The sequence below is a fragment of the Macaca thibetana genome, chromosome 17 (genome assembly GCF_024542745.1).
Source record: "Macaca thibetana thibetana isolate TM-01 chromosome 17, ASM2454274v1, whole genome shotgun sequence".
Taxonomy (NCBI): domain Eukaryota; kingdom Metazoa; phylum Chordata; class Mammalia; order Primates; family Cercopithecidae; genus Macaca; species Macaca thibetana.
The window spans coordinates 35,058,237-35,080,861 of record NC_065594.1 but is presented as its reverse complement, the minus strand read 5'-3'; the positions used below and the strand labels follow the sequence as shown (position 1 = coordinate 35,080,861).

General features: G+C 34.7%; 1 non-coding gene across 1 annotated transcript; it reads right to left on the bottom strand.

Annotated features, from left to right (window-relative positions):
- Positions 1-15,774: 15,774 nt before the first annotated feature.
- Positions 15,775-15,876, bottom strand: LOC126940916 (small nucleolar RNA U13). The gene has a single exon (XR_007720983.1). It is a non-coding gene; the product is annotated as a small nucleolar RNA U13 (small nucleolar RNA).
- Between the last annotated feature and the right edge of the window lie 6,749 nt (positions 15,877-22,625).

The following is a 22,625-nucleotide window of genomic DNA, read 5'->3' as shown; positions in this document are numbered from 1 at the left end:
TCTATGAAAAACACAGTCATTAAACAGAAGATAGGGATTTGATTCAGCTTGGGTGCAGTAAGTACTGTAATAGAAATAGGCCCAGAGTCATGTGGTTGTACAAATGGAGAATGAGGTTGGATCCAGGGTGATCCATAGTGAACCATTAATCTGATTTCTGAGAAGAGTTAGAGAAATCACTTTCAAAGTATGAAAAGTTAAAAATAGTCCCTGAGCAGAGAGGAGCTTGGTGTGTTTGAATAATGTTAAGTAATGTCTGTGTGACAGAGAGTGGATTAGCAAGGGATGAAAAACACGGTTGAGGCTGGCAAGTTCAGCACTTGTCATATAATTCAGGGTTCTTCAGGCCACAGGAAGATTTTTATAATTTAATCTGAGTGCAAAGAAAAAACAGTATTTAAACACAGCGTAGGCATCATAAATTTGGAAGATTATTCTGGCTCTGTCTGAAAACTAGTTGCTATAGACTAGGAGTGGATTTAGTGAGAATAGTGAGGAGATTATTATTCAAGGAAGACATGATTATGACTTGCACTAGGTAAGTTAGTGGAATTGGTAAAATGGAGATTTCAGATTAATTGAGAATGCATATTACCTCACAAAATATCATACCCAATGAGTATACTTATTGATCATACTTTTATTTTTCTCTTCAGAGTACAAAATATGTATGCACTCCAACTCTAGCATTTACTAGATATAAAAAGTTGATGTATTTGTATTAAATTGTAAGCTTCAATTCTCTCCTCTATACAATAATATCTATATACCTTTTAGAAGTATTAGTATAATAACTAAAGCTATGTTAATATGCATAACAAATGTGATATATATCCCAACTTTTATGTAATCATTGTTAAAACACCAGCTCCATTCATAAAATCTGGAAAAATAAGTCTAAGTTACTACCTCATTCACTCTCTGCACAACAAATAATAAGATCAGTAGAAGTAGAAACCTAGACCATGTTAGAAATAGAAAATAATCTCCCACTATTAAATAGCCGTGAGCCTGAGAAATTACATCAGTGAAATGGTGGTAAAGTCTTGTGTTGAAAACCACATATGTCTGGGTTAGTACACCAGTAATGCATGAATCCACAAGGCAACAGTTCTAAACTTGACTTAAGGCAAAATAATAAAGCAGAGAAAGCCTATCTGCAGAAAAGAGGAAGGGCCTGGAGGATGTGGATGGAGCCTATTTGAGTCAGGAAATGAAATAAGCCCAAGATGTGATGAGAAGAGCCTTGGTTTTTGACTTTTTATATTAGTAGACATATATGTCAATTTATTTTATATTTTAGGCTATCTATGAGGTAGATTGCGGTATTTAATAAATGTTCTTAAATGTTATCTGATGTTTTGTTTCCTTGTATTCAAAGAGGCTTACATTAAAAGTGAAACAGTGTAAAAGTCCAATAAAATTGTCAACTTATTTCTGAAAGATATACAGTTTAAATGTAAGTATTATTAAACACATATATGCATGGAAACTCAATTATGAGTTTGCTGATATGGTTTGGCTGTGTCTCCACCGAAATCTTCACTGATTCTCCCCAAACTACATAACTGATAACTGTGGACCAGTATATGAAACTGAACTTTCTTTGGGTTCTGGACAGTGGACAAGAGCAGGCAGATGGTTGAGGGTTGTTAAACCTTGGAGCAAGTGACTGACACAAAGTGAGTTCTTTGTTTTTGTAGCTTTTGACTGTGGATGGCTGCCGTGGTGGTAGCAGCTGGTCACGGGCAGCTAAAATTCTGATAGAAAGTCCAACCCCTTCACTGGAGGAACAGGAGAATGAGGCTGCAGAAATGAGGACTTCTAGAGAGTGAGGAGCCGAAAAAGCCAGAGAAAAAGCACTCCGAAACCTTTTTAAAGGGCGCAGCCTCTTGCTAATGCCTAAAACATACAAACACAATGCAAATGGAAAGTAAAATACAGCGGACTTAAATAACTGAATTGTGATCTGGGTCACTGCACAGTATGACCACGGCTCTTTGCAGTTTGAGAACAATCAAGTTAATTGCCTGCTTAAACTAATAAATAATCTTCAGAACAATCTAATGAAATAACAAATGATATTTTAATTATCCAGGATATTATCCAAACCTTAGCATAGCAACACCCATAAAATGTGATCCAATATCTGTAGCAAAAAAAAAGATCAACAGATGTTTATCTCAAAATGACATGAATGTTTGAAATTATAGACAAGAATTTGAAATTCACTATTGCAAATGTCCTCGGGTAAAGAGTAGTACATTTTAGGCTGGTCACAGTGGCTCACACCAGCACTTTGGGAGGCCGAGGTGGGCAGATTACGAGGTCAGGAGATCAAGACCATCCTGGCTTACACGGTGAAACCCTGTCTCTAATAAAAATACAAAAAATTAGCCAGGCATGGTGGCGGGCACCTGTAGTCCCAGCTACTCAGGAGGCTGAGGCAGGAGAATGGTGTGAACCCGGGAGGCAGAGCTTGCACTAAGCCGAGATCGGGCCACTGCACTCGAGCCTGGGCAACAGAGTGAGACTCCATCTCAAAAAAAAAAAAAAAGGAGTAGTACATTTTAATAAAATAAATAAATATCATCTTAGTGAGAATTTAATTAAAAAACAATTTTAGAATTAAAAGTTAAAAATCAGAATGGCAGAAAAGAATGGTAACAGGTAAAAGACCCTGAGGAGAGATGAATGGTAATAATCTAATCTACAGAAGACAGAAAATACAATATTGGATAGCACTTCGATGACATGTTGGACAATTTTGAAAGATGTAACTGGCAGAAAAAATGGAGCTAAGGAGGTGAGGAGAGTATGTGACAAAAAAAAATTCACAGAAATAAAACTAGTTTTTAAATTCCATCAAATAAATAAGTTTACAGATTCAAGAAGCTATGATTCACCAAACAGCATATATATAAGACACCCAAGGTTAGGTACATTATAACCAAATTGCTGAAAGCCAAATAATGAAGTAAAAATTTTCAGATCAGCTTGAGTAAAGTAACACATCACATACAAGGGTAAAATTAACTGAATGAGTGTAGACATTTTTTCAGAAACAAAGGTGGCCCAAATACTGTGGATTAATACCTTTAAAGTGCTGTTGGAAAAGAGCAACTATTAATATTACAAAAATTAGTATAGCTAAAAAGCAATCTATATGTTCACATATAATTCAAAATATATTAAAATAATCCAAAAGAAGGTAGAAAAAAAGAAACAGGAAAAAAAAAAAAAGAGTAAAGAGGATGGTGGGTGGGTTGGGGGGAAGGTCAATGGTCTCATATTCTAAATAAAAGGTGGATATTAGAAAATTGAATAAAAAAGCAAGTTTCAACCCTGTTCAATCTATGAAAGACACACTAAATATAAATAAATATTTAAAGTAGATGAATGGAAAAAATATATATTATAAACAATGATCTTTTGCATCCTAGGGAAACAAGACTTATGTCTACAAAAAAACTTATGCACAAATATACATAGCAACTTTATTCAAAATGGTCAAAACTGGACATAACCGATATGCCCAAATATGTATAAATGGAGAAACATACTGTGATATATCTATAAAATGGAAATCTTTGAGGCAATAAAACCTAACAAACTACTGATCCATGCAACAAACTGGATGTATCTCAAAAGCTTGATTCTAAATGAAAGATGTCAAGACACAAAATAGTACCTTCTATGTCATTCTAGTTCTATAAAATTCAAACAAAACTATACTACCACATAGTAGATCAATGTTTGCCTGGAGTCAGGGATAGAAGAAAGAATGGATTGTGATGGGCACAAAGCATTTTTAGAAGAAAAATAATCATCTGTAACTTGATGATGGTGCTACGTTTAGTGAATGTGCAATACCGTTAAAACTCATCAAGTTGTACATTTTAAATTATATCTTTTTAGTTGTTTACATGCTATTCCTAATATATTTTAGAATAGATATGCATATATCTTGTAAATTATATATAATATATGTAATAAATTAGAATTATGAATTGAATGTGATAGTATACATTTCTTTCAAATGTGACATATCAAAATCACTCAGAAGCTGTATGATCAAATAAAATTGATTAATGCATTTTGAGTACTATATGGACAACATATTTTTACACTTTCCAAATCTATACATTCTTACATTACACCCTTTTCCATATTATTTCTACCATGTCTATGTAGGCAAGTGGCCAGAGAATGCTTCAGAACAATAAATCAAATAATAAAATAATACAGATAGCCATGCTATAGTTTAAAGCAGCTTTCAGAAGAGTCAAACAAATGTAATAAAGGGAGTCATCATTTATCCAATTACTTAAGTTTCAAGAAATATATTGCACAAAATTGAAGGGCTGTGAACATGTTGATAAAATTTTTAAATTAGTTTAGCAGCTGAAAGAAGCCCAAACATCAGGATTTTATGCTTAAAAAATCTTGGCAATTGGAATTTTTAAGCATAAGATTAAAGAAGGTGCTATTTTAGAGAATCTATTCAATCATAAAGTATTACAGTCTTATAGAGTCGGAAAATAACAATTTATCAACAAATATCTTGAGTTGACAACTAGATTAAATAAATGAAGAAAATGTAAGAGGTTGGAGACAAGCCTTCAGGAAAGGAAACTTGTTAACTGAAGCTGAAATTAATGTCATTAAACTCATGTTGCAGAAGATTTGAGATTTAACCAAATAACAAATGAAACCTCACTGCTGTTGTTGTCTCAGAAAATGAAGATTAAATGGATAGAAAAAAGTAGATGAACAAAGAACCTGGAATGTGTGTGGATGAAGCATATGGTTTCTATAATTTTATTTTTTTAACCAATAGAAAACCATTTTCTCTAAAATCTGTGGGCTCTTAGAATTTAGAAACAACTGAGAAAAGGCAAGAGTAATGAAATTTAATGGCCCTATTATGTCCTTGAGTCCAGCCCTCTATGAGAATATGGGATAGTTATCAGTCTAGGAAGACTTTTACAAAGGTCTTAGAATTGCTAATGGTGAAAGATTTCTTTTGGTTTCTTCTGCGCTCGCTCCAAACCCTCTGACCTCTCAATGACTAACATTTTCCTAAGTGAACACACAGACGCATACCCACCAGAAAGTCAGTTTCTTGAATTTGTTTATTGTGGATGTAATTATTTTTGTCTGTTATTCCCATGATACATAGCACCACTATTAAAATGGTTTCAACTTTAATATAATCCATAATTATGCACATATTCTATTATTTAAAATATGCCACATTGTCAACCTTCACATATTTAAAAGTCAAATATACCATAGATTTTTTTATCCTGTCAAAAAGAGCTAAAGACCACTTTAAGAGAATCATAGGAATATAAAATGTACGAAAGGATAGACCATAGTAATTAGTCTGGAATAAATATAATGTGTTGTGCAAATAACTTACTATTAAGTATCACGGAGATATATTAACTATTTTGGAGAATCTGAGGAGCAAACATTGAGTAAATTGTTCTCCCATTAGTTTGGTCTATCTCACTTGCAGTGTTGGATACTTAACACTTATCAATATATCACAATGAATATATTTTGCTACATGGCTCTTACATAATGCTACAGATACACGTTAAACAATTCCATCATGTTGAACTGCATACATTCTCCTTCATAGTAAATCTGATAGAAGTCAAACTTTACTCTATATAGAAAACAGTATTTATTAATAGAGTGAATAAAGATTTACAGAGGAAACATGTAATGCCTGACACTCCTTTGGACACTGAGGATAAACATGGAACAAGGCAAAATCCCTCTCCACATTCAAAGTGTAGAGACAGAAAGTTAACAAATAAACACATTGGTATATAACATATGAATTTCTGATATTATGTCCTTAGAAGAGTCTTTCCTTACTAAGTTCAGAAAAAGACCAGCTCCATAATTGGCAGTTACTTTACTACGCTTTTTAATTTTACCATGCTTTTACATTTTACCATGATTTTTAATTTGTATTTACTACTAACTCATCATATATTGTACACCGTTTCATTGCTTTAGTTGTCTGCTCTGGCTTCTGGCAGCTCAGTTCTTTCTCCTAAATTGTTAAAACAACAAAACAAAAGTTAAAGTAACAGTCTAGGCCTTAATCACTTACTAGGATTAATCACTTACTAGGATTACTAAGCAAGAGACTAAAATTAGAGAAAGTGCTGATTTCATCCCATGACTCTTCCCTCCACTACTCCCCCTACCTTCCATCTTCCATTCCACACTGGTGAAAGGTCAGCCAGTTCAGCACAGAAATGGAGGTTGTTATATGGCCAGGGAGCCCCAAGCAAAATCTCCTGCACTTTTATGGAAACCAGGAGCAAGTAATGGAAGAAGAACACAGAGGGCAAGGCGGGGAAGCGAGAAATGGGAAAATGCTGAGAACTGTGCCAGAGTAAAGTGTCTAGAAGGTTGCCTCTCCTTCTCTCCAAAAAGGTGATCTCAGCAAAGCTATCTAAGGATTCAGATAAAGAATCTCCAAATGAAATGCACCACACTAGGAACGCAGACATGTGTGAGTGCATGGCCAGCCAGAGGGACCTGAGTCATTGATTGCAACTCCCCTTAAGGACTATAATGTATGGGCTGTGCACCAAGTATAGTGAGGGGAGGGCAGTTTTTCCTATGAGACCTGCCAGATAATTATTTGTCATTGTGTGTGGTTGAGTCTGAAATCCACACACAAGTTTTTAAAATCCAGTAGTTGGATTTAAAGCAAGCAAGCAGGAGCTCCATGAAGACATGCGGTGATTGTAAGAGGCTCACGAGGACAATCTGCATAGTCTATACTAGGTATGAGGTTAAACAAAATAGAATATATTTATCCTTTAGAGAGGTGGCCACCAGCAGGCAGTTGTATAAGGCAGATATATGGATGGATCTCATTAAGAAACTGAGGCAGTGGAGAAGTGGAAACTCTGACAATGGTGACTGACCCCTCTTCTGGTAGGAGAAAGTTAGACTCACATTCAAAATGGATTCCAAGGCAACATCAAATTATAAGAATTCCATACAACACTAATTCAACAAAATTATTGACTCTCAAAATAAAAATTTTATTCATATTCGTGAAAAGAATTGAGTTTTACAAACTAAACTTTTGATAAAGCCAGATTCATTCTCATATGGTCTACAAATATCTAAAGAACATATGGACAATGATTGTATGATACAACTATTAACATTTGCTTGGGCCAAATTCTCAAATGTAATGCTGTGTTTAACATAAGACTTGACAATTGATTAAAACAGTTTGACAAATAACAGAGCATTTATTCTACTTAATTAATGTAGATTTTGCTCATCCTTAGTTTTCCAAGCCAAAGTAATTTTACCACTAGTATCTGAAAACAGATCCTTTGACAGCTATATTTAAACTTTTTAAAGAAATGTTCCCTAAATCTAATACAAGTAACTTAATGCATATGCAATTATTTTTGCACTGACCTAATATTGTTTTGTAAATGCTTAGGTCTACTTAAATAATATAAAATTAATTAAGATATCACTTTGTGTGTGTGTGTGTGAATAGGTGAGTTTACTCTCTAAATCTCTACATGGAGCCAGTCATTTGAAATTTATTATATTCAAATTTAATTTAAAATATTTTATTTAGTTACTTAATCTATATTCCCAGAATCTGAAATAGAATAGAATTTCAAGATTGTAAATGTGTAAGAATGATTAAAGGATGACCTCTACGTATCTTTTCAGTTTTAAATTTCTATGTTCTAAATGTTTATCATAATTTGGCCTAGGCACAAAAGTGGTAATACATCTATTTGCTGTAATGACCTCAACAATAGCTAGTATAATAAATTTTATCAGTGTTACCTATGTAATTTATTACCTATGTAATAAAATTGATGCAATTTTATTGCATTATGCTGTTATTTATCCAGTAATATTTCATTACATAGGCAGTATTAATTTTTTTTTTTTTGAGATGCTCTGTTGCCCAGGCTAGAGTGCAATGCCACCATCTCAGCTCACTGCAACCTCCGCCTCCTGGGTTCAAGCTATTCTCCTGCATCAACCTCCCAAGTAGCTAGGTTTGCAGGTGCCCACCACAACGCCAAGTTAATTTTTTTGTGTTTTTAGTAGAGATGGGGGTTTCACGATTTTGACCAGGCTGGTCTCAAACTCCTGACCTCAAGTGATCCATCCACCTCGGCCTCCTAAAATGCTGGGATTACAGGCGAGAGCCACCTCGCCTGGCCCAGTATTAATTTCTTAAAGGAAATGCTTGCATAATCAATCATCAGTTATACATTACTTATTGGATTTGGGTGATATTTTGACAAATAGGACTGAAAATGTCTCTAAACCATAGTAGCAAGTACTACAGTAAAATGATGTGTATGTGCCTCAAGAAGATAATAAAGACAGAAGAAATTGGAAGTTTCTAAATATAGTCTATTGCCACATTGCAATAGACTCATGTTGCTTCAAAAATGAAAAGAAAAACAGAAGAATACATAAGAAAATACAGGCTCAGCAAAATCTGAGCCTTTCATTGTTCAAGAAGAGTGTTTTTTAATGCAGTGTAGTAATGGAATGTTTTTGTCTTCCTTTGTCTAATGACAAATGCAATTTTAATTCTTTGTGTCTTTTGGGCTGCTAACTTGAAATGTCATGTAATTACTGCATTATTAATTTATATTTTTGGTCATCTAATAGACTGTGACATTCTTGAAGATAGGAATGTCTTAATCATCTTTGTTTGCCTAGGAGCTATCACTGTACTTGGAGCTTAAAATAAATCAATATAATTTACCATCTGAATACTAATTAATAAATAAATTACTAAAAGTGAAACTATTATTAATGAAAAAAACAGTTGAAGTTAATAGTTAATAGTATTTTACCAATGTTAATGTTTTTAAACATTTATAAATGGACCATGTTGGGTACAGTGTAAGCAGTAGGAGAATCTTTGTGAAGAGTGTACAAAAACTTTCTGTAATCTTTCATCAATTTTTTTTTTTTTTTTTTTTTTTGAGACGGAGTCTCACTCTGTCACCAGGCTGGAGTGCAGTGGTGCGATCTCGACTCACTGCAACCTCCACCTTCTGGGTTCAAGCAATTCTCCTGCCTCAGCCTCCCTAGTAGTTATTTCAAAGTATTAATAAATTAAACAAATTAGGAAGAGATTTGAACAATGCTCTTATTTTTTCCATTTCATATTGAAATGGAAAGTATTTAGGAGAGCCAAAACAGCTTTTTGAGAAAAACAACAATGTTTGATGACCTGTTCTAATTTATGTGAAGGCTTATTATAAAAAAAATTTTTAATTGTACCCTAGAACATAAAGTATAATAAAAAAAAATACATTTATCAGGACAGTATGGTCTACACATAAAGAAAGATACGCTGATCAATGTGTCAAAATAGACAAACTACAGATATAAAACCACTGATTTTTGACAAAAATTTAAAAGCAATTCAGGGGATAAATAACAGACTTTTAAAGAAATGTTGCTGGACAATTTGATACTTACCTGCAAAAAATTTTGAAGTTTGATCTTGTAGACCTATATGTAGAAACTAAATGTATTAAATTTCGGGGCAAAATTAAGTATTTTTGCTTTGAAGTTAGACAAAGCTTTCTTATATAAGATACCAAAAGCATAATTTATAAAATAAAGTGAGGATAAATTGGATTTAATCAAAATTTCAAATTCTCCTTATGAAAAGATACTATGAATAGAATGAAAAAAAAAAGCATCAACAGACTGAGAGATTCCATTTGCATATTATAATTTGGAAAAAGGCTTGCATGTAGAGCAAGGGTCGATAAACCTTAAATAGCCAAATAGCAAATGTTTTAGTTTGCAGATCTTACAGTCTTTGTGGAGTCTCCTCAGTTCTGTTATTGCAGCATGAAGGCAGCTTTAGACAACATAAACATGAGTGAGCTTAGCTGTTTCCGATTAAACTTTAGATACAGAAACAGGTGGTGTGCTGGATTTGGCTTACGCATGATAGTTTGTGTACTTGTGATGTAAATATAAATAATTCACAAAATTAAATAATAAGTAAACAATGCAATAAAAAATAGATGAAAAAAATAACAGTCCACCACAGAGGATTATAAAGCTATTTTTTGTTATAGTTATTGAATGAAACACAGGATAAATGCCCTTTCTTGTTCTCTACACCCTTGAGAGGAAATGTCCCTAATTTATTTTTTATTTGAAATTTCTCTTCTCTAATTCTACTCAATCACAGAAAACGTAATTATAAGTACTCAAATTTTCCAATGAAAAAGTTATTTATCTTAACAATATTAGGTCTATATTTCTTAATTGAGAGTAAATTTAAGTTTCATGCACTGGCTTATACATGATGTACAATAACTGAACCTCTTATGTCAATCCAACGATTAAGTTTTCTTATGTAAAATAGATATAAAAACAAAAATGTTTTTATGTGTTGAGGTCAAATAATTTTTATTTATTACAGTTATAGGCATTTTTAGTAATGACATTTATATTTTCCATTTATAATGATGAAAATTAAAAAACCATTCTGAAATAAGATTTATCTTTGAAACCTAAAATGTATGTAGCTTTTTGTTTGTTTTTAATATGAGTGGAAACTATCTTCAAGTATGGAAGTTATGAAAGCCATTTTATAACTTTTTATAACATTTTATAACACATTTCCTAATGTGTTGTTCGGAAATTACATATTATTATACGTGAAAAAGCAGGAAATAGATACAGAACATTCCTGCCTTATTACCTAGAAAAAGTCTATGCTACAGTGATTTTGTCATTGATTGCATAGTCATTCGATATGTCTATTTACTTGTTTAATGATTTTATGTTTTTCAGCCATAGATACATTTTAGCCTCAATGAGCTAAAAACTTACACAAGTACATGTTTAATTCAAGATTAATAAATATTTGTTTTTCAAAACCACCATTTTACATGATCTTCTTCGAGTCTCATAATAATCCAGTGAGGCAGGCAGATAGTAAATAATCTTTAGCTTAACAATAAAAAAGATGCCAAGGATATTGCACCAATGGATCTGCTCAATGTTCAATTGGTAATAATCAGCGAAGCCAGAATTCGAGATGTTCTGTGTGGCTATAAAATCTCTGTATTTTGCCCATTATTCTCTGATGGTTTAGCAGTTACTATGATGGCTTTAAAATATGGCCTCAAATTCTTTGGTTCTCCTCCTTTAAAGGGGTGGAGTCTCAGTGACTTGGTTCTAAGGAGTAGACAAAAAAGAAAAATCAAAAGCATGAGAGTACAACTTAGGAGTCTAAGTCTGGATTACTTACTCAGGGAAGCCAGCTGCTGTGTCATGAGAGTACTATGTGATGAAGAACTGAGGCCTCCACCAAACAGTCATATGCATGAGCTATTGTGGAAGCTCATCCTCCAGTCCTGGGTGCAGCCTTCAGGTATCTGCAGCCTTAGTTGACATCCTAATTACAACCTCATTAGAGTCCCTGAGTCAGAACCACTCCACGAAGAGATTGTGAGATGTATGTTTTAAGCTGTTATTCTAGGCTAATTTATTATGCATAAATAGAAAACTAATAGTTACCTTCTTAGACTTCTTCCCAGTACTGATGCCTTTGCTGATTAGAACATTTTCAAGAACCATTAATGTATTTTCAAAAATCTGTTTCTTCTTCCTTTTGATGATCAGTCGGTGCAATTTCTAATGGAAGATAATGTCAAAGGTTCAGATATATGTAGATAAATAGATATGATTTCACTGTAGATTCCGTTTTAGAATTGGTCTTTGCTTCTCTGAAGAAGAATGTTTTGACTATGATGGTACACTTGAAAGTCAATAAAACAGACCAAACAGCTTATCTCTTTGAATTAGAACTCAAAGGAAAATGGCAAAAGGCATGTCTTAGTCATGGAATTCTGCTTTATGTATTATGCTGTTAGAGCTGTAGATTAGAAGAAAACTAGGTCTCAATTCCAGTAAACATGCTGAAATAAGTTGAAATAAGTATACAAATAAAAATTTTCTCTAATATGTTTTATACTTCTGAACAGTTTTTATAGGAAGGATAGGCCAAATGATTGAATTTTTCTCAATTTACTAATTTTAAAAACATTGAATGACTTAACCTATAATATGAAGAAAAGGAAATAGATATAAATATTTAACATAGAGAAGTGGAATTATGGTATATCAAATAACACCTTAATGGATTATTATGCAGATGTTAAAATTATAATGGAAAATATGTAGCCACAAGAGAGAAAATGTGTGAAAATTATGTCAAAGGAATAAGATGAAAACAAAATTGTGACTATATTGATTATAGTCAAGTAAATATTATATGCAAATATAAATAAGAACAAAAAAATAAAATTAGAAGAAATTATTTATTGGAGTAATAGAAAAAATAAGTAAATAAAATTTGCTTCTTTAGAAAGTCAGATTTTAAAAAAATAGAAAAATCTCTTTGGCACTCCAACAAAAACACGAAGTTATTTGTAAGGAAAACAAAATGAGGTTATCATCAAACTCAACAGCATGTTTAATTCCAGAACTAAATGAACATGTAAGTGATATTCCCATAAAGAAAAGTAAGCAAAGGAAAAGTAAGATAATGGTATTATATCTAGCCAAATTTACTCTCAAATATAAAAACCACAAACTGTTATAATACAAAGGAAAAGTAAGATAAAGGTATTATATCCAGCCAAATTTACTCCAAATATAGAAGCCACTAACTGTTATAATACTTCGAGAGCTAAGAAATTGCTATCTCCATGATCTCTTTCTTATGTATTAACTAGGCCATGAATTGCAGACAACCACAACAATCAGCATAAACATCAACATCAGTATAAATACTGCCTTTTATTTGTATATACATATAAAACATATTACATAATAAATAGTCCAATTCTACCACTTCTGATATTCTTCAAAACATATGCATTTAATGTGGAAAAAAGAAGACAAAAATTTAGCAGAGATAATGTATACATCTTAGTTTTGAATTTAAAGAATTTAAATCAGACATAACGCTATGAATTCATGGAGGCCATGCTATTCTTTTTTTTTTTTTTTTTTTTTTTTGAGACTTAGTCTCGCTCTGTCGCCCAGTCTGGAGTGCAGTGGCGCGATCACGGCTCACTGCGAACTCCACCTCCAGGGTTCAGGCAGCCTCCAAAGTAGCTGGGACTACAGGCGTCTGCCACCAAGTCCGGCTAATTTTTTTGTGTTTTTAATAGAGACGGGGTTTCACCGTATTAGCCAGGATGGTCTCGATCTGCTAACCTCGTGATCCTCCCGCCTCGGCCTCCCAAAGTGCTGGGATTACAGGCGTGAGCCACCGCACCCGGTCTTATCTGACTTTCTACTAATCTAGCCATCCATCCACACTACAGTCCACTTATTCACTCTAACTCTGTCAACTGGAAAGATGTAGAAATAACAGCAGACCCAGTTAATAATGCACATTCATATTGCCCAAATTCTGGTCTTGAAATACCCTTCCTCACACCCCTGCCCCTGCCACATATACACAAACCAGAACTAGAAATGTCTCATTCCCGAGCTGGGATGGAAAATGTGTAGGAAGTGTCTGAAACATTTTAGCAACTATCAGGGACTGCAACAGGACATGTCAAAAGAACTCAGAAGACATAGGAGCCACCCATTGGAGAGATAGGAACATTTCTACCTCAATAAAAACAACAATGGATGAAAATACTTCAAAAATATTTTGTGTAACTGTGAGTTCAAATACTAAAAAATAAACTTAATCGACACTTTTCAACAAATTAGCCAAATCTGGAGGGTCATAAAGAAAGAAGTCACTTGTTAAAATAAATAAAAAAGAGCAAAAAAATCAATCTTTTAGCCTATTAGTCCTGTGCAAACTTCTCTGAGACAGAAAACATCAGATAAAAAAAATTTCACTCATATAAACCATTTTACTAATAAAAAAGGAGAAATTATATATAAAAATGTCACTAATTAATTAATATATCTAGGCAATAAGCACAACCAGTAGACAACATCACCAAAAGTGGCAACCAGACACAATACGCCTCTTGTTTGAGGAATGTAATGAAGAGTCTTGCCAAAAGTTGAAGAAAAGATTTATATTTATCTATATAAAACTAGTACAGATTCATGTATAGATAAGTTTTTATATATAAAATCCCTATATCTATTTGTATATTTATATAGATTGAAATATTTATGTAGCTAGATATACATTTATTTAAGGATTAGCGGCCGGGCGCGGTGGCTCAAGCCTGTAATCCCAGCACTTTGGGAGGCCGAGACGGGCGGATCACGAGGTCAGGAGATCAAGACCATCCTGGCTAACACGGTGAAACCCCGTCTCTACTAAAAAATACAAAAAACCAGCCGGGCGAGGTGGCGGGCGCCTGTAGTCCCAGCTACTCAGGAGGCTGAGGCAGGAGAATGGCGTAAACTCGGGCGGCGGAGCTTGCAGTGAGCTGAGATCCGGCCACTGCACTCCAGCTTGGGCGACAGAGCGAGACTCCGTCTCAAAAAAAAAAAAAAAAAAAAAAAAAAAAAAAAAAAGGATTAGCTACATATTTATGTATTGACTCTATAAATCCCCTATATTAAACAATCAATTGATAGAAAATACAGAGGGCAGAGATGTTAAAATATTCCTTGGGAATATGTGAAAATTATAGAATCTTAAATACTTTGCAAGTAAAATGGCCCAGTTATATTGTGCAATATAAGATTGCAGGAAAATAATAATTTATGGATGGGACCTGTAATAACAAAAACTTAAAGTCTATAACCATGCTCCCAAAAAGTTAAAATCAAGCCTAGTATTTAAGAAAACTTCTTGAGTTATTAAGCTGTAAAATAAAGCGAGCATGATTACCATTAAATATGGACAATGGTCACAGCAGGGCTGTGAGGTTTTGATTGAGATCAGGCACGTTGAGAGGTTCAATAATATCTGGAAAGACTATTTATTGATAAAAGTGGTAGTTACTAGTTGAACACATAACAATTTATTAAGTTGATCATATGTTTTAATATTTCTCTGTACTATAATTTACAATAAAAGAGCTTTTCATCAATAGCACTCAAGGAAGTAAATTGTATGGCTCAGAGAATCTTTAGTAAAGCTGATGATCCAAGCTTAACAATGAGATGAACCTTAAGATTCTTGGTATTTAAAACCTTAGGCAATAACACATCACAGGAACTGTCAACTCAGGACACTGCTGCAATGGAACTGCCATTGTCATTGTCACTGTCACAAAGCTGCTTGACAATAGAGTCCATGGCTAGCCTTGCTGACACTCTTTTTGTTGGCACTGTCTCTAGATTTAGAATCCTTGGTAGCAAAGTCTGACTGGTCAAGCCTGCATCACAGCCTGTGTACATTATAGTTCCTAGGGGACAATAGAAATTAACATCTATTCTTCTGAGATACTATCTTCTGATGTAGAATTCAGCCCTGCCTCCCTTGAATATTTACCCTGTGAACATCCTCTAATTGAGTAACGAGTATAAAGTTTTGGCTCCATTATCTACATCAGGAGACAGATCAGTCTTCATCCATTTTCTGTTGCTTATTAAAACAATCCTGGAAACTGGGTAATTTATTTAAAAAGGAATTCATTTCTTACAGTTTTGGAGACTGAGAATTCTAAGAATGAGGGGCTGGATCTGGTGAGAGCCTTCTTACTGGTGGGAAATCTCTGTGGTGTCCGAGTTTTATTTCATTTTGACTTTTCTTTTTCACATCAGACAGGTAATGTACTGATATCATAGCAAGGATTTAGGGAGCCAGATCTCATATGAGCATGAAAAGACAACAGTCATATTTCCGAACTACAAATGGATCTCAGCATGAGTTATGGAGGATATTCAAACCATAGCAAGACCTAACAACTTCTATCTCTGTGTAGTTTATTAAACTAGCTTAAAAGGAAATAGGGAAATTATATAGAAGTGTAATAGTTTTAGAAGATGGATTTGGTGACATAATAGCAAATAACTAAAGAGTTTTATTAATGTGGTGGCCATAGCTCTTTTTTCTGGGAACCAAAAGTGTTAGATTAGATCAAGAGGAAAGCCAATATTAGAGGAACAGAGATCAACACAAGTGGTGGTCCTGAGGCAGAATAAAATATGCAGTGAAAAGGGTATCTGAGATGACACTAGGATGTAGGTAAAAGCCAACCCAAGGGCCTTGAAGTCTGCATTATGCTGACTCTTTTTCCTTTTCCTTTTTTTTTTTTTTTTTTTTTTTGAGACTGAGTATCTCTGTCACCCAGGTTGGAGTGCAGTGACACAATCTTGCAAACTCAGCCTTCGGGTTCAAGAGATTCTACTACCTCAGCTTTCAGAGTAGCTGGGATTACAGGTGTGTGCCACCATGCCCAGCTAATGTATATATTTTCAGTAGAATCTGGGTTTCACCATGTCAGCCACATTGGTCTTGAACTCCTGACGTCAAATGATTTGCCTGCCTCGGTCTCGCAAAGTTCTGGGATTACAGGCATAAACTAGCACATCCGGACCATGCTGAATCATTTTATAATTCATATTCTTTATCATTAAATTCCCATAACTCACAGTTTATGATTAATGTATACTGAATGTAATCAAGGAACTTTTTAATATCTATTGGGATTATCAAGATGGTTTTCTTATTTGCTGATACGGAGTGTGTGTATGTGTGTACATATGTAAACATATTTTCTAATGTTAATCAATCTGCAGAGTTCTGGGAAGTATCTAGTTCATAATAACATGTTATACTTTTAATATGTTGTTTCATTCTGTTTGCTGGTGTTTTATTTTGGATTTGGACATCTAATGTATTTATGGCAAATTGTTTTAGAATTTTAAATATGCTCATCAATTTCTGTTAACAAGTTTATTCTAGTTTTATAAAACAAATTATCTCTATTTTCATATTTTCATCCTTCTATGAGCATTACATTTTTGTGTCTCTTCAAATTATATAAAAAGTCTACCGAAATAAAATAAAATAAATCTAGGTCCATCTTTAGTCTCTTTGCATTTCTGATCAGCCTTCTTCAGTTGTCCTTCAAATTTAAGTCTGTCTGTCTTCTCTTAGACTCACATTTTTCTTGATTATCAATAAAATATAAGCCACTTGGATCATCTCTCCACCTCCTGGAGGATTCTCTATCTTCTCTCTGTACTTCCTATCCCTGACACATACTATCACTCCCTTCCTGTATAATAATCTTTCCTCTTACTTCTGGGAGTTGAGCAACACTTGCTTTAACAAATATCTGATTTATTCAAACCCATTATCCCAGAATGCTTCTTTGAATATTCTTTAATCATATTTTGTACTTTACTAAATTTTTGGGGAGGATTATTGTCTATTGTATTTCTTTTTGCAGGGAATGGGGTCTTTATGTGTTATCCAGGCAGGTCTCCAACTCCTGGGCTCAAGTTATGCTCCTGCCTCCACCTCTGTAAGTTCTGAGATTTCAGGTGAACCACCTTGCCTGGTCTTAACTAAAATTGTTATATCAACTAATAATATTGAATTCATTGAAGATATCTTTTTATAAATAGCATCTATCTCAGTGTAAGGAAATGGGATTATGTAATCTCACTTGCTCTCCAAAGTCATTTCTTTATTATTCTTCTACACTCTTGCTGTTTCTTTAAGTCTCTTCCTATCTATCGTGTCCCTCTTGTGATGGTTAATATTGAGTGTCGATGTGATTGGATGAAGGATCCAAAGTATTGATCCTGGATGTGTCTGTGAGGCTACTGCCAAAGGAGATTAACATTTGAGTCAGTGGACTGGGAAAGGCAGACCCACCTTTAATCTGGGTAGGCACCATCTAATCAACTGCCAGCAAGGCTAGAACATAAAGCTGGCAGAAAAATGTGAAAAGACCAGACTGCCCTAGCTTCCCAGTCTACATCTTTCTCCCATGCTGAATGCCCTCGAACATCAGACTCCAAGTTCTTCAGTTAAAGGACTCAGACAGGCTCTCCTTGCTCCTCAGCTTGCAGACAGCCTATTGTGGGACCTTGTGATCATGTGTTAGTACTTAATAAACTCCCCTTTATAGATAGATAGATAGGTAGATACATAGATAGATAGATAGATAGATAGAGATAATCCTATTAGTTCTGTCCCTCTAGAGAACACTAATACATCCCTCTTCTTGCAATTATGTGTAATCCACTACCCTCTGAGAAAATCTCCCTTATTCCTGAACATTTTCTCTCTTGCATGTGATTTTCCTAACCAATTCAAATGCTGCCAAGATTCCAAGTGACTTAATGATTTTTATGGGCAACATATCCCACCCCCTAGTTACTCAGCTTGTTTACTTCCTCCAAATCCCGTGTTTTACATGGCTTTACTAGTCTACAGTCACATGTTTTACCTTATGTATTACAATAAATAATTTTCCATTCTAAATTATTTTTCAAGCAGTCATTTTAAGGCTTATTCAAATACTCCAATTACATATTTTCCTTGATATTTCTTCCTATTAATGTATCTTCTTTTTTATTCCTTTTCCTTCACAAATTCTTTACTCCATGATACATTGTATCATTTCCTCTTAATTAAGATATGCCTATGTCCTGAACCGTATTGCCTAGGTTTTCTTCTAGGGTTTTTATGGTTTTAGGTCTAACATTTAAGTCTCTAATCCATCTTGAATTAATTTTCGTATAAGTTGTAAGGAAGGGAACCAGTTTCAGCTTTCTACTTATGGCTAGCCAGTTTTCCCAGCACCATTTATTAAATAGGGAATCCTTTCCCTATTTCTTGTTTTTGTCAGGTTAGTCAAAGATCAGATGGTTGTAGATGTGTGGTATTATTTCTGAGGGCTCTGTTCTGTTCCATTGGTCTATATATCTGTTTTGGTATCAGTACCATGCTGTTTTGGTTACTGTAGCCTTGTAGTATAGTTTGAAGTCAGGTAGCATGATGCCTCCAAGTTTGTTCTTTTGACCTAGGGTCGTCTTGGCAATGCAGGCTCTTTTTATGGTTCCATATGAACTTTAAAATTTTTTTTTCCTATTCTGTGAAGAAAGTCATTGGTAGCTTGATGGGGGTGGCATTGAATCTATAAATTATCTTAGGCAGTATGGCCATTTTCATGATATTGATTCTTCGTATCTATGAACATGGAATGTTCTTCCATTTCTTTCTGTCCTGTTTTATTTCATTGAGCAGTGGTTTGTAGTTCTTGAAGAGGTCCTTCACATCCCTTATAAGTTGGATTCCTAGGTATTTTATTCTCTTTGAAGCAATTGTGAATGGGAGTTCACTCATGATTTGGCTCTCCGATTGTCTGTTATTGGTGTATAAGAATGCTTGTGATTTTTGCACATGGATTTTGTATCTTGAGACTTTGCTGAAGTTGCTTATCAGCTTAAGGAGATTTTGGGCTGAGATGATGGGATTTTCTAAATATACAATCATGTCACCTGAAAACAGGGACAATTTGACTTCCTCTTTTCCTAACTGAATACGCTTTATTTCTTTCCCTTGCCTGATTGCCCCGGCCAGAACTTCCAACACTATGTTGAATAAGAGTGGTGAGAGAAGGCATCCCTGTCTTGTGCCAATTTTCATAGGCAAGGACTTCATGTCTAAAACACCAAAAGCAACAGCAAAAAAAGCAAAAATTGACAAATAGTATCTAATTAAACTAAAGAGCTTCTGCACAGCAAAAGAAACTACCATCAGAGTGAACAGGTAACCTACAGAAGGAGAGAAAACTTTTGCAATCTACTCCTCTGACAAAGGGCTAATATCCAGAACCTACAAAGAACTCAAACAAATTTACAAGAAAAAAAAATATATCAAAAAGTGGGCAAGGGATATGAACAGACACTTCTCAAAAGAAGACATTTATGCAACCAACAGACACATGAAAAAATGCTCATCATCACCAGCCATCAGAGAAATGCAAATCAAAGCCACAATGAGATACTATCCCACACCAGTTAAAATGGCGATCATTAAAAAGTCAGGAAACAACAGGTGCTGGAGGGGATGTGGAGAAATAGGAACACTTTTACACTGTTGATGGGACTGTAAACTCGTTCAACCATTGTGGAAGATGGTGTGGTGATTCCACAAGGATCTAGAGTTGTAAATACCGTTTGACCCAGCCATCCCATTACTGGGTATATACCAAAAGGATTATAAACATGCTGCTATAAAGACATATGCACATGTATGTTTATTGCGGCACTATTCACAATAGCAAAGATTTGGAACCAACCCAAATGTGCATCAATGACAGACTGGATTAACAAAATGTGGCACATATACACCTTGGAATGCTATGCAGCCATAAAAAAGGATGAGTTCATGTCCTTTGTAGGCACATGGATGCAGCTGGAAACCATCATTCTCAGCAAACTCGCAAGAACAGAAAACCAGGCACCGCATGTTCTCACTCATAGGTGGGAACTGAACAATGAGAACACTTGGACACAGGAAGGGGAACATCACACACCGGGACCTATTGTGGGGTGGGTGGCGGGGGAGAGATTGCATTAGGGGATATACCTAATGTAAATGACAAGTTAATGGGTGCAGCACACCAACATAGCACATGTATACATATGTAACAAACCTGCACTTTGTGCACATGTACCCTAGAACATAAGGTATAATAATGAAAAAAAAAAAGATATGCCAAGATCCCTTAAGTTACACCTAATTGGTAAATCCTACAACCAATAGATGCAAATGTTGTCATCCACATATATATATACACAAATAGATATTATTATTACAGTAGTGTAAACAATGCAAACTGTCAGTGTTATAATCACTATAAATTTATTGCCTGCGAGTGAGCTCAGATCTCCCAGGAAATCTTTATTTATTAAGTGGTCTCAATCTCTCTTTCTCACCATAGAACATTTAAACCCGTTCCTCTTTCTTCACACCTGATCCATATAAGCCCCTTTCTCTGAAATTTAAAAAAGGAACTGTAGTCATATGATACGAACTCTCAAATTTCCATCTAGTTTGCTTAAAACTACTTGCTTCTTATAACTATCATTTCTCCTGTAATCCCAGCACTTTGGGAGGCTGAGGCTGCCAGATCACAAGGTCAAGAGATCGAGACCATCCTGGCCAATATGATGAAACTCCATCTCTACTAAAAATACATAAATTGGCCGGGCGAGGTGGCTCAAGCCTGTAATCCCAGCACTTTGGGAGGCCGAGGCGGGTGGATTACGAGGTCAGGAGATCGAGACTATCCTGGCTAACATGGTGAAACCCCGTCTCTACTAAAAATACAAAAAAATAGCCGGGCGTGGTGGCGGGCGCCTGTAGTCTCAGCTACTTGGGAGGCTGAGGCGGGAGAATGGCGTGAACCCGGGAGGCGGAGCTTGCAGTGAGCCGAGATCACGCCACTGCACTCCAGCCTGGGAGACACAGCGAGACTCCGTCTCAAAAAAAAAAAAAAAAAAAAAAAAAAAAATACATAAATTAGCTTGGCTTGGTGGCGTGCGCCTGTAATCCCAGCTACTCTGGACGCTGAGGCAGGAGAATCAATTGAACCTAGGAGGCAGAGGGTGCAGTGAGCTGAGCTCACTCCACTGCACTCCAGCCTGGCTACAGAGCAAGACTCTGTCTCAAAAAAAAAAATAAGTAAATAAAACAAATAAAAAATAAAAACAAACAACATCAACACCCCACCCCCCAAAGAAACAAAAAAAACAAACTACCATTTCTTAGTTAGATCATGTAATAATAGCTGAATTCTCCACCTGTGTTTCTAATCTGATTCCTACCAGGTTTCTCAGGAAGAGTATACTTTGAACTCTCTTCTTATCTTCATTTCACTCTTCTTTGTTTGCACATTTTTCCTGCTCAAATGAATTTTTTTGCCACAAATATTTTTATGTTTGTTCATTTATTTTCATTAAAAAAATTAACCAACCATCCAACAACACTCCAATGAAAACAAAATCATCAAAATTTTCTGTCCTGTGGATATTCAGAAGTAGTGGTTTAAAGTAGCTTTCTGTTCATCTTTTTACCTGGTGTCTATAATGTAGCCTTACAATTTCAACTTGCCTGCAATTGTAAAGGTTATTGATATGTTGCTAACTCCAACATATAAAATTTAGTGGTTATTTTACTTCACATTTCAGGAGAGTTTGTTTCAGTAAACCAATCATTACTTTTTGGACTTCATCTTCTTCTGTTTCTTATGATGCTACATTAACATAGGTATCATTTAATTAAAATTAAAATATATGCATATAAAAATAAAGAAGACATTCAAATAAATAATTTGTTAAAAATATTAATATGGTTACCTATGAAGGGAATAGAATGTGAATATTATATGGAATTAAAAGGGAAGATATGCATGGACACACACACACACACACACACACACACATATGATTAAAGAGACACAGCTCAAAACAACTAATGATACTCATGTGCTGGGAACTGAGAGGTATGATTAGTTCAACCTTCTGCACATAAAATACTAAAATGATTTCACGTTGTCATAATAAATCAAATAGCTCTATATACAATGATGATTACCATTTCCTAAAAATAAGTTAATATGTCTTTCTGGAATAACTGTTTT